Source organism: Dermacentor silvarum, chromosome 3, assembly GCF_013339745.2.
Source record: "Dermacentor silvarum isolate Dsil-2018 chromosome 3, BIME_Dsil_1.4, whole genome shotgun sequence".
Taxonomy (NCBI): domain Eukaryota; kingdom Metazoa; phylum Arthropoda; class Arachnida; order Ixodida; family Ixodidae; genus Dermacentor; species Dermacentor silvarum.
In genome coordinates, this window is record NC_051156.1 from 148,232,057 (window position 1) to 148,245,949 (window position 13,893).

The window sequence follows — 13,893 nt, forward strand, 5'->3', positions numbered from 1 at the left end:
AACTCTGCCCCTCACTCCACCTTCCACCAGTCTCATGCATTGTTTATGTAAAGATGTGCAAGAAGATACATATTCATGTGTTCCAGCGTCTGATAAAAGAACTAAACGCTTTGCGAAGAGGCAAGTCATGGTGATATACAAAAACGCATAATAAAATGTTCTCTACAGTTCATGAGTTGTTACACCAACCGCAACATTGCACGTTTTATGCCACCCATGCATGTGGTAGCAGCTGTCAAAAAAACGTTTGTGCAAATGTGTCTTTGACTAGAAACTTGGTTTTTTTTTTCTCTACAAAAAAACATTTCTGAGGTTCAGTCTCGTTGACACTCAGGAATCGTAAAGTGCGTGAAGCCGGCCAAACATACGAAAACACAGTTCGCGTCTGTCAATGTTCACCGCTCGTTTTCAACCCACCAGCTTATTCAGAGCGAGAAGAAACACAATATTGAGCCCCCTAAACATAGGAATGATTGTAATGTCTTGCTGTTTTTGTCGTTTTCACAAATAATTTCAAATGTTCACTATATTCAACGGTCCTTTTCTTACTGTACCATTTGTTCACTGTTCATTAGGTACGAATTTTAGCTTCTTTCATGAACTGTTTAGCAGCTTTCCTTGACTATTTGTGTTTTTCGTACTTGACGCACTTGATGAGCACTTGTAAGCAGGAAGGCCTGGCTACTAAGTATACACTACCGGCTGACAATGAGACAACCGCGGCGCTATAACGTAAAGCTATTCGAAACTTTTCTAATCGAATTCTGCAATCAGCCCTCTAATTAACGGACCACGCCAACTTCGCCTGTCGGTCACACGACGTCACGAAAACCGTGATAGTCCCCCAGCTGATATGACGTGTACACACTGATTATGCATGAATAAACCCAACTAAAGAAAAATAATTATTCCTGATTTGATGCTTTTTCGCCATTAGCCCTCTGCTATTTGTCAAACGTTTTCGGGCTGCGCCCATTTCGCCTGTCTGTCACGCAACGTCAAAAACCGCGAAAATTCCCCGCGGAAACAGATTGGAATAGCTTTACGTTATAGGGCCCCAGCTGCCGCAGTAGCGTGTGAAGTGTTGCGCGAGGGGAGAGTGCATCGCCGCGATGCCATGTCACCCTCGCTGTCGCTCGCGCAAGCCAGTGTTATGCGTGCCTTCCTAGAGCGTCTGCGCCTGCGTTCTAACTGCCTCGGTAAGGCCCAATGAAAACGCGCTCACTTGTGCGCACTTCATAACTCGAAGGTCGCTCAGCAGTGGTCAATTGGACATTGGGTCACCCCAAAATCATAAGTTGGCCCAACCGCAGAGCTCAGTTGTGCCAACCCCAAATTTCAAGTTGTCTCACTCCGAAATTGAAGCTGGCCCACCCCCAAATGTAAGTTGGCCGACCCCCAATTTCAGTTAGGACACCACCAAACATCAAGTTGGCCCACCCCTAAATTTAAGTTAGCCGACATGCACATTTCAAGTTGGCCCACCTCCAAATTTAGGTGGGTCCACTTGCAAAATTCAAGTTGGCCCGCCCCCAAATTTCAAGTTAGCACACCCCTAAATTTCAGTTGCTCCACCCCTACAATAAGCTTCCCCGTGTATTTACTATGAAGCCCCATGTCTCTCTATGGGTATCATCTTTAATTATTTTGTTTAAATTGTTCCTTGTTGCTAATGAAGCTACAAATCACGAATCACGATTAAAATCACGATTAAACATCGCAAATTATGCATTTTTGCGCAAATACAAGGCATTACACTTCTCGCGTGATGGAGCTGGGGTATACTCGCCAAATAATGCTTACACATTAATACTAATTACAATCCCAAAAACGTTTTACTCATCTAACCTGTCATCGCTTCTTTTGTTCAACTATAGATAATCCCGATGGCCGGAAATAGTGGCGAACAAATAGTTCTAACTTCACTTGATGTTGAACTCTGCTTGGGCATTGCAGAGTTACAACGCAACCTTCTGATAACACGGTTGTATAAAAGGCTAAAATAAGTTTCATGTTAAATTGTTTAAATACAGCTGCGTAAAACCATATTTTTATGCATATACCCCAGTCGTGTTGTGTACTCAAGACATCAACCAATACAACAACTTCACAAATTTTGGAATCCTCGCGCTCGCTTGAATGCAGGGCCACCACGGCATTCACGCCTGGCAGCAGTTCACCTCCGAAGGCCACCTCGCGGCCCGTGAGGTTCCAAGAGGGCAAGGCACCGACTGTGAGTTCAGTGCCTCCACAGGCGTCGGCCATGAGCATCAACACCAGCGAGACCACGGCCGCAGTCGAGGACACCGAAGAAAGATACACGACTGGCGCCACCACGGGGGTGACCACAGGGGTGACCACGGGTGTGACCACGGGTGTGACCACGGGTGTGACCACGGGTGCGACCACGGGTGCGACCACGGGCGCGACCACGGGTGCGACCATGGGTGTGACCCCGGGTGTGACCACGGCGGCCATAACGCGCGAAACCGGGACGTTTGCCGACACCAGCGTCAGGCTGTCACGCGCACCACATCCTCGTAAGACTATAACACTTACTCACTCTTTCTTGGGCGGTGTCTGAATAACCAAATTTTCGATTCGATTCGAATGCGAATATTCTAGAAAAAACGACCTCCGAACATCGAATTGAATGTATATCGATAATTTTTCCAACTATAAACAACGTGAATGATAAAGTCGAACATTTTGGAGTCTTATGTCGGTAAATAAATGTGGCAGCATCGCCCGAAGGGTGGGACACCGACAGTGCTAGCAAGGGTTTAGCGTTGGGCACGAACTTTTGGAACAGCGTTGTAGCAATACACAGGATGTGTCATGTTGGCATGGCGCAGCACTTTAGGCAGCTGATGCTGTGCGGAGGAACAGCGTCACGACACCTGCCAGGCATCTAAATGTTGGTGTGAAGAGGAGTCCCGCCAGCAGGCGTTTATCCAAGATTCAGTTTTCTTTTCTTTTCTTAGGGGGCGGGGGCTGTTCGTACATACACACGCACAAATTGCTGCACGATTGGCCGCCCAAGACACTTTGCGTGTACTCGCGGGCTTCTTTCACGCTCGCAAAAAAAAATGACGCAGTTTCGCCCGAAAGGCAAAGCATCAATTGCGATAGCAAATTAGTAGAGAGCTATTCGAAGTAGGGATAGTTTTATCGGCTGCATAAACTTTGACGCATTCACTTACTAACTGAATTAACAAGCGTGGTGTCAGCGCGCGCAAGCACACATGAGTAGATCACACTCGATGAACACAGACAACCACTGTCAAAACGCTGGCAACAAGCACAGCTGCCGCAGCGAGCGAAGGTTCGTGCGGTCAATCGCTTCAACAGAAACTGAGCGGCCGAATGCACAGCGCATACAAAGGTCAGAGCCGTGTGGAGATCGCTAGCTAGATACGGCGCGCCCGACAACAGCGGCAGTGCGTACCGGCGCAAACACATAATAAAGAACCAAGTGCAAAGCGCAAAGTACATGACCGCATTTGTTGGCTGAGTAGTAGCCGCCCCCTCCCTCCCGCGCTGCCTTCCCGCTTTGCTTCTTTCGCGTGGGAGATTGCGTCGCCATTTCCCCTTGCCCCCGGTTGCAAGATACGCATTTGGTGCCGCAGCAAAGCGTCGCCCCCCCCCCCCGCTCACTCCCTCCCTCTCATTCTCGCACGGCGTTTCGCGCCACGGAATTCGCGTTTGCTTTCCGCCGTGCGTTCGCTCTCCGTGATAGCGCGCGTCCCACGCGCGCACAAACTCGCACAAACGGCGCGCGGCGACGATTTTATCGCTCTTAGACTTTATACGGAACCTCACGGCGACGACGGCAGAAATCTGCTTGAAGTGTCCATATAATTGCTATCGCAATAAAAATTTTTATTGCGATAGCAATTATATGGACACTCAAAAGCAGATTTCTGCCGTCGGCGTCGCCGTCGCCGTCGCCGTGAGGTTTCGTATGACGTCAATGGAGATGAAATCGTCGCCGCGCGCCGAACGCTGTATGTGCGAGTGAAAGGGCGCGAGGGGCGCGCGCTCTCAGGGGGAGTGAACGCACGGCGGAGAACAAACGCGCGTTCTGCGCCGTGCTCGCTTAAGGGCTGCAGAAGTAGGCGTCTCTTTCCTCCTTTACATTCACCATATATGTAGAGCAAACGCGCCTTCTTCCGACGCGCGAGAGGCCGTGGGAGAGGGGGGGAGGGGAGGAGACGTTTAGCTACGGCACCAAGTGCCTATTTATATCAGAGGCTCCGGCAACAGTCACCAACGCCGCACGCATTTTGAGCGAACGCGGGCAAAACGCCGACGGCGTCGACAACAGTTATGTGTGTTGCCGTGGTGCTGCTGCATGTCCAAGTTTATACAGCTGATATAGCTAATATCATTACTCCATATAGCTCTCTACAAATTTGCTATCGCAATTGATGCTTCGCCTTTCAGGTGAAACTGCGACAACCTTTTTCAAGCGACGCTTGTATTGCATCACAAGTGTCGGCGAGGGGGTGTGACTAAAATCTTATCGAAAACCTGTTGAAAACTCACGTCTCGTTCACTTGGTATATACCAAAATTGGCATGGAATTGTACAAATATATGAATAACATGACTGATAGGTCATGACACCAATAACGTAAAATGCTGCTCAGTTATGCCAGGATTAATTATAATAAAATATCGTGTGGGGCATACCCGCATTGAATATGCGGGTTGACTCAGGGACAAAAAGAAAAAAGGAAAGAAAGAAAGAAAGCATAAAGAAAGAAAGTGAGAAGGAAAGAAAGCCCGGAGGTCCCAGAGTAGAGCAGTTGCGGGAAATGCTGCGCCGGCGCCGGAACACGTGAAGTGCGCGACCAATCCGGGTCGTCCGGTGTGTCGCGGGGAGGGAAAGGGAAGAAAAGGAGCTTGGCGCGCGCTCCGCCGGGCGTCCCTCGCCTCAGATTAGCTTCGGCGTCCACACATAATAAAGAACGAAGCGCAAAGTGTTATTTTTACTATCATGCACCAAGATTTAAAAATATACAAATATCACGTAGACGGACAGCTACGTGAGTTGGGAAGGGCGCGCGTGGTCCATTCCGCCGAGGAGCAGGCTGCATTTGAGCAACGGCGCCGCGAACTCACTCAGGAAAGGGCTCGTCTGTGACGTTCCGATTCTAGCGGGTGGGCTTCTGAAGGCCAGGCGAAACGTCAGCGAACAGCCGCGGGCTCCGAGTTGCGGGAGCGCGATGCTGAGGACAAACGTCAGTGAAGAGCTGCCCACCCTTATTTTGGGTCAAAACAAGCGGAACACCTGCGACAACGTCGTCTTGCCCCAAGCTTCGCCTACCCCCATTTTCTTGACAGGGGAATGGCTCAGGACTCGCGGACCGCTGGCGTTGAAAAGAGTGCAGGGAGCCTCTCTACCAGCCTTTTTATATAAAACGTATTGAGCAACAGAACGTTATTTCGGGAGTTTTTCATGCCGCTCTACAATTTTAACGCGAAAGCGTTAAGAACCCCGTGTCGCAGGAAGTCCGGCGTCGACGTTGGCGTAAGTGCCGGCGTCGTTGGCGCAAATAATCAAGCCGAATGACATCATGCCGAACCCTCCCGACCGGGCAGGCCCTTCGCGAGGTCCAAAACCTTAGTGAACAAAAATTGAATTTTACAAAGTAAAATCCATCAGGAAAATCGTAAAGCACGGCTTATCCACAATCATAGAGACGTGATAGCGTCGGACTGTAATTTTAATATACGAGAAAAAAAGCCTGGAAAGCATGCATCCAGGAAACATTGAATGCTATCGCGTTGCACTTTTAAAGGCGAAGCTTAGGCATCCTTAAATTTTTCTTATTGACACTTTTCATCTAATGATAATATTTGATATGTTCATTCATTAAGACCTAATTATGAAATTAGGCGGAATGCAAAAAATTATCTGGGTATCCCACAAGCGACCGGCAAACAACATTACCTCAGTTCTGTCCAGCTACGTGATATTTGTATATTTTTAAATCTTGGTGCATTATAGTTGGGGCACTCATTATAAGGATAGAGTTGGTAAAATTTAACATATAGCTCAAAATTAAAATGTACCGCATTTTTGAGGGGAAACATAATCTTATCGAAGTGCGGCATCGATTCTCGATTTGTAACCAAAACTTCAAATATTAGCGCTACCCTACTCATTGCAAACGATAATAGAGAGTGTAGTGTCTTTTGATGTGTAACCAAATCAAAATAGCATATTAAGCCAAGCTCAAATGATAGATAAGTCCGTCTTGAGGTTACATTATAAAGCTTCATGAAATACAGTATAGACAAAAATTTGGCTCATCACAGTGCAGGGTGTGGGTTCATTTCGACGTTTATCAAATTTTGTGTTGTTCCAAAGGTCAAGGAACAGATGAGAAGACAAATGATCGAAGCATGTCTAATCAATACGTAAACTACGCGGAATAAGGACGCGCCATTTACTTGAGGTGATCAGGTGACGTATTACGTTCTCCACCCGTTACAACAGCCGCTCCCAACATGCTGCAAGCCGCCTAAACTTAAACAGGAAGAAATGGAAGACCCCTTCCCTTATTCTAGAACGTCCCTCTAACTGATGCTTCGCATCTACTCAAGGAAACAAATCGCAGCGCCAACCTTCGACTGAAGAATTAATTGCACTTTAATGACACACCACGGTGTCACATCTGAGTGGAAGTTTCAGTCGAAGTCACGGCTGATCTTGGTGGCCTACTAGCTCTTCTGTGGGAGTTACATTGTAGGAGCTACTGAGAAGCATTTATAAAATGTAGTAAATTCCTCAGTCAAGAGGCTGTGCTCCACTCGGCTTTAGTGGCCCTATATGTGCTCTCAAAGGGAGCAGAGTTATGCGAAGGTGCGCCATTGTGTTCTAAAGGCATGCGGCAAAGCCACTCCTCGCGCACTGGAGCCTAACGGCAGCAGAAGCGTGTAGACACTGTATATGCCCCATTACGTGAAAATCTGGTGCCATGACCAAAAAAAAATGGTACCAGAAATGTCTGACGAAGAGTAAAAACACGTCAGAAAATGTTCGCATTGACGTCACATTTCTCAGCGAAGTTCCTGTAAACAAAGCAAATTATAGGATTTAAAAAAGAAAATTCGGTACATTTCGGTCTGGGTGGGAATCAAGCCCGGGCATCCGGGTTGCGAGACGAGCACGCTTTCCCGATGCCACGGCGTCTCCACTGCTCAGGCTTACTAAAGGTGTGCCTAGTGCGTGCGTAATTGCACACGTCACGTGGCGGTCATCTGGCTGACTAAAGACGTGTCCTAGTCCGTGCGTCAGTGGGCACGTGACGGCGCAGATAATGGGGGGACAGGGCACCACGTCATGAGTGTATAAAATGAGCGCGTTTCTGGCGTTCTGGGGTCTACAAACGGTATAATGCTTCCAAATTCCCACACGTAAGCACTCTAAAGTGTCTTTGCCGGTTTTTTTAATGCGAAAACGTCACATGACTCACTGCGTCAAAAAGACGGCGTCCGGCGTCTGTAACAGCCAAACGGCACCTAAATTCTGATTGGCTGCGACGTCGCGACTACAGCTCGCCTTGACAGAGTTTCCACTGGCTGCGACGCCACGTCACGAGCGCAGCTCGACGAAGCAGAGCGGACGAAAGGTAACACCTGCTGCTTCAGCGAGAGAGACATTGTGGTTGTGAACAGAAACAGGCGCTATATTCTGCTGCTCTTTAGGGAGCACAAACAAATCAGCGCCTTGTGCAAGGGGCGGGGGATCGCCGCGGCGCTAAATCACCCTCGATTGCGCCTTCGGAAGCCTGTGCTATCCGTGCTCTCCTTGCCCGCGCAACCTCTCGCCTGCGTTCTAAGTGCGCTCGGTAAGGCCAGATGAAAACGCGCCAAGCGTCTCAACGCGCTCGCTTGCCCGCGAGGAATTCATAACTCAAAGGAACGCTCAGTGGCGTTCAATTAGACTTTAATGCTTTCGCATTCCTACATAATAAAAAAGTGTTTATACTCCATCTCACAAGCTGGTTGCAGCACTGTGGAAGCTACACGAATTCTGAGCCAGTAACAAGGCCGAATTCGCCTCGACAAGTGCTCATCCGCACCGCGTCGTCTGCTGAGCGTCGGCTCGCCATTCTGCTACATGCTCCATAGTTGGTGGATTGACGCAGAAAATGTTCTGACGTCATAACCATAAGCTGCGTCTACGTGGTTACGAGAGCAGGGCTTCGCTTTATCTGTACGTGTTCCCTGCAGTTACCTTGCAGCCTCCTTAGCAAGTTTTACGGGCGAATGCCGTTACAAATGTTCACCTTCGCCACAGCGTCTGCTCAGCGTCTACTTGGCGTTTGCTCGCGACCGTCACCACGTACAATGCTAGAGCGGGGTAGTAAATTAATGATTCCGTGAACAATTAGGCTTTTATAGTGTTCAGCATCGTCAGCCCATCACTAATGCTAATGCTGTAGCGCCCTCTGCTAACTAGAAATCAAACCATGTTTAGGGCTCTGTGCCGTGTTTGTAGTGTTGCGGCTGGAGGTGGCCTTTGAGCAAAGAACCCGACCCAATCGAACCTATTACTGGGTGAATACATCCAGCAGTAGGAATAAGGAAAAAAGATTTAATTTAAATTATGTACACTGGCCCCTGGTACGGAAGCCCACTCCATCAGTAGCACATTAAACGTCTGAGTTCGCCTCAGACACGTCAGACCCACCGCACCACAGGTCTCCGTTTTTCAAGCAGTCGTCTCCCTAGTTGACCCGACTAGGGAATATGATGACCTTGGCGCAGTCAATCAGAAGGGTTGTATTGTTCACAGAGGTCCGCCTCTATGTTAAATCCTTGCCCTCGCATCTGCTGCAACTGTGTGGTCATCTGGGAAACCGAGATCGTTGCCGTTCCCACGGTAGTAATTCCTCGAGGTTGGCCTCTCGCATCAATCCGCGGCATCTCCGTGACGGTCAGCTTGTCATGGTCTGCGTCGGGTGCTGTCGCCGTCTGGGCGAGGCTGATGAAAGGGTCGGCCTCGGGGCAACGCCAAAGGATGCGCACTGCCTATTTAAGGGCCTGTCTGCCCGTAACCATCGGTGTCGGGCACTGTCGCCGTCTGGGTGACGCTGATGAAAAGGGCTGCCTCGTGGGAAACGTCCAAGGTATACGCTGGTCCAGGTTGAGACGTAACAGTAGTCCCAGCATCGCGAAAACAAGCAGCGAATATCAATAATTATGACAAAACATACCTGATGATTTGACCTCAGCTTGAGGTGAGACTTAGCGATGACTGATTTTGCCGCTTGTTTCTTGCTGACAGGGAGGAGAGCCAGTCATCTTCAGCCTATATTTATTTCCAGTGCAGGACGAAGGCCTCTTCCTGTGATCTCCAATTACCCCTGTCTTGCGATAGCTGATTCCAACTTGCGCCTGCAAATTTCCTAACTTCATCACCCCACCTAGTTTTCTGCAGTCCTCGACTGCGCTTCCCTTCTCTTGGTATCCATTCTGTAATTTTAATGGTCCACCGGTTATCCATCCTACGCATTGCATGGCCTGCCCAGCTCCCTTTTTTCCGCCTAATGGCAATTAGAATATCAACTATCCCCGTTTGTTCTCTGATCCACACCACTCTCTTGCTGTCTCTTAACGTTAGGCCTAACATTTTTCGATCCATCGCTCTTTGTGCGGTCCTTAACTTGTTCTCGAGCTTCTTTGTTAACCTCCAAGTTTCTGCCCCATATGTTAACACCGGCATAATGAAATGATTGTACACTTTACAACGACAGTGGTAAGCTCCCAGTCAGGACTTGGCAATGCCTGTCGTATGCACTTCAATCCAACATTTTTATTCTGTAAACTTCTTTCTCATAATCAGGGCCCCCTGGGAGTAATTCACCTAGATAAACGTACTCCTTTAGGTCAATTACTCACAGTAACAAGCTATAATTCGGATCGAAGCGGGTGGTCGGCGCTGTATGGGCGCTGCCATGTCGCCACGGTTATGGTGGCTATTACGGTTACCGGTGGTAACTGCAACAGTAATTCGCCGTATACGTCGTGCATGCACAAAGGTTATAACATGTCACGTATCGCTGTACCATATCATGTAACGACAAAAAATAAACTCACTGTAGCCAATAATAAGCCAGTTACGCCCCGAACTATGCACCGCTGCGCATGGACATTGCCTTCGTGCGCCTTGTACATTCGGCAGTGCTGCAACCAGCTTGTGAGAATGGAATACAGGTGTCCATGGATTTTTTTTTTGTTTACTCTGCCAACTGCGATCGACAGCACATAAGACGCTTGTTCGCGCGTAGGGCTCAAGTTGGCACATATAAGTGCTAAATACGTTGGAACAGCTCAAATAATCGCGTGCTCTGCGCAATGATATGATGCCAACTACAAGGGAACCTTTATGCCAAATAAATACAAAGATTTCGTGGCTGGGTCAGAAGACTCTGAATATTTGTTTTAAAAAGAGTTTAAAGAACACTTCGAGCACGCAGCGGGGACAATTGTACCGCCTTTATTCCGTGATATCATTGGCAACACGAGTAAGTTCAGCTAGAAAATGTGTGCGCGCACATCCATTTCGGATGCTACACCGGCCATCTAAGGTTCGTCGCCATGCGAACTTTTGTGCAACGCTATAGGTACTGTGGACAGCGCAAACTTCTACAAAATGCATTCAAAGTACAGATAACTTTACAATTCCTTCATTGAAGATTAAGCTGCTGCGCACATTTCAGCAAATCTGTAAGCATAAATATATTCTGAACGCAGCGCCTTCTCATACAATTTTATTTCGTATGAAAACTCGAAAGGCAGTGTGATGACCCAAGGGAAGGTAATAAATATTGTCTGTGCTAAACTAGAAAAGTTTACAGCTAGATAATAACAGTAGCGACTTATTATTCTTCCTATTGCACCCATGTCATTACAAGGGCAAGCCACGATATGAACAAACCACATCACAGTTTTCCTGATCACTTCCAAGTCCGCAAATCAGTAGAAGTATCAGTTGAAGGCAGCGTATGAAATCAATAAAATTATTAAAGCAGGCTTGCTCGTCAAGAGCATCAAACTTTGTGGCCAATCATGCCTGAGGCAAAATGATAAACTAACACCATTCAATCTTGTTTTCGGCCGGTACCCTTGGGGTCGCGTGTGTAACGTTGTCTTCGCCTTATTCGTGCGACACATTTGACGTCATTTTGCACAGCGTGATTTCGATCGGCAAGCAGGAGCGCGAGTGGTGAAGGGAACATAGCCGTGCAACTCAGCTCCCTTAGGAAGCATATGCAGGGACACTACTCGCCGTTAGAGAACTCACAAGTATTGCATGTAACCTCTTGAGTCCCTACATGATGTCTAACTCGACGTTAGGGTGACTCGACAAGCACACTTCCTCTACTCGGCGAAGTCAAGGAAGAAAGTATAGTTGACGCCCGTTTATGGATACCGGAACCATTCGCAATGATGACAGCAGTGGGCGGCAGATCCATCTATCGCGGACCAATACAACCGAAAAAAAGACAAATACTGGGCCAGTCATGCAAGTGTAACACAGAAAGACCATTCCTCTGTTCTTGCGCGTGTCTTCAGAAATGAACCGTACAACTTGTCGTTGGCAGGACACAAAGCGGCTGCGCGCCGGAGATCGTCGGGCCATCGAACGCCCTTGAAGCGTCCGGCTGACCGCGAGGAGACAATGTGCCAGAAATCGACAGAGCACAAGACGACGGAGCGCTTTTCATCGGCGGCTGCCGCCCCTCCATTGTGTGACATCCCCCCCAAGGCCCTGTGCTGCCTGGCCGTGGTGGCGCTGACCGCGGTCATCGCCGTGGTGTTCATCGGCATCTACTTGAACAAGAACCGCAACTCGACAGCTGCCGCTCTGAGGGCAGCACCCGAGCTCGCGGATGTCTGTTCCGGCGAGAACGCTCTTGCAGGATGTCGCAATGTCACCCTGTACGTGTGCACTAGTCAAGGCAGGAGCTCGCAGCTCAACTCAAAGCATGGACGAAAACATTTCCAGCTGTTTTGCCTACTTTCACGGGTGTGGCATGGCAGCCTGGCTGCTGTTGCGTTGGTTGCTACCTCGGCGGATGTATCTATCTATCTATCTATCTATCTATCTATCTATCTATCTATCTATCTATCTATATACTAAGGGTATACGTGCGCCGAACAAAAGTACAAGTGAATTGATATGTAGTACCCTTGATGTGGACCATTTATGCTTGCATCTATTCTGCGTAACAAAAATTAACTTCGGACATCAAACCTGAACTCATAATGTAGGCCCACAGGCATGTCATTTATGTCACTGGGCAACCTAAAGAGTGCTCCATAAAATGTATACAATTTCCGGAGCAAGACTACCTGGGTAGAACCTTTATGTGAAACAAATCATGGCTATGCCAGCATAAAACACCAATTAGGCAGACTTGTGAAGGAATTTATTTATTGGGGTATTAAACTCCTCGAGATGAGGCAAAGTGATCTCAATTTTTATTTCATTAACAGCTTTGTTAGTTTTGTTAAGACATTATCATGTATTCCGGCTGACCTGTATTGAAGGTGTAAAATGTGGTACGTCTATGTTTTTTAACGGCCGAAGCTGTTTACGCCAGCCGTAACTTGTGGTGCGTGCCAAGAAACTGCCGCGCCGTAGCCATGGCAAACCGGAGGAGGAGGAGGAGAACGCGTGCATGTCTCCTCCTCGCAAGCTCCTGGCCATCCCGACCCCCGCCTCTCTTCTCTCCGCGGCACGCTGAGCAAGGAGAAAAAAAGCTGCGAAAGCTTGCACTAGGCCGCGCAAAGCTCAATACGCGGCGAAGCTGGCCGATTGATATCGAGCGGCTAGCCTCCATCGCGTTCGGCGTCAGCAAGCAGCTGCGTTCTTGGCACTGTGCCAACCTTGGTTAGCGTGCCTGCGTTTGTGGCATGCCAGGAACGCTGTCGCTCGTAGGCGCCGACGCGTCCAGCGCTAGCCACGCGAAACGTCGCCAACGCGTTCGGCGTCGGCAAGTGACAGCGTTCTTGGCACTGTACCAAACCTGTGGCTACAGTGTATTCTAGTACGCTGTACTGTGGCTGTGAGGATACGATCAAGCACCTCCTTTGTGACTGTCCCCGCTACAATGTGGCAAGAAAAGTGCTCGCGACTGCGCTTGAAAAACTGGACGATCGTCCCTTCACAGAAGAAGTTTTAAGACACTGGTCCCGACGGGTTTCGGCACTCAAGGCCTTAAGGGCTCTGCTGAAGTTCTTAAGGACTTGTGAATTGTGCGACCGACTTTGAACGCTGTAGCGCGTAGGGTCGCGTTATTGTGCGAATGTTTCTTATTTTATTTTTTTATTTCTTTCTTCTATCACCTTTTATTCCCTTTACCCCTTTCCCCAGCACAGAGTAGCCAGCCGGTATTTACACTGGCTAACTTCCTTGACTTTCTTTCCCTTCCTTTCACTCTCTCTCTCTCTCTCTCATGGTTAGCCTGCCTGCGTTTGTGGTATGCCAGGAGCGCTGTCGCTCGTAGACGCCGATGCGTCCAGCGCTAGTCACACGAAACGTCGCGAAAAGGAAGGTACCTCCGAAAATGATCGCTTGAGAACACCTTCCTACATGCGCAGTTTAGTTAAACCAAATTAAGACCTAGCAGGCAGCCAAGTTAATACCTATCAGTAGCAGCCAGTAAGTTTCGCGGTGCCTAAGCTTTTTGTCCTTCCCTTTGTGTGTTCATAACATCTTTTTGCATTATACAAGTGATGATTTTTTACATTTTTGTTAGTACCGTATTTCGTGCTTTGTATAATGCTTTATTACTGATAGTTATCTCTCGCATTGCCACTGACAGTCTGTAAGGGTGCAAGGATCCCGCCAACCTGTCGATTCACAAAG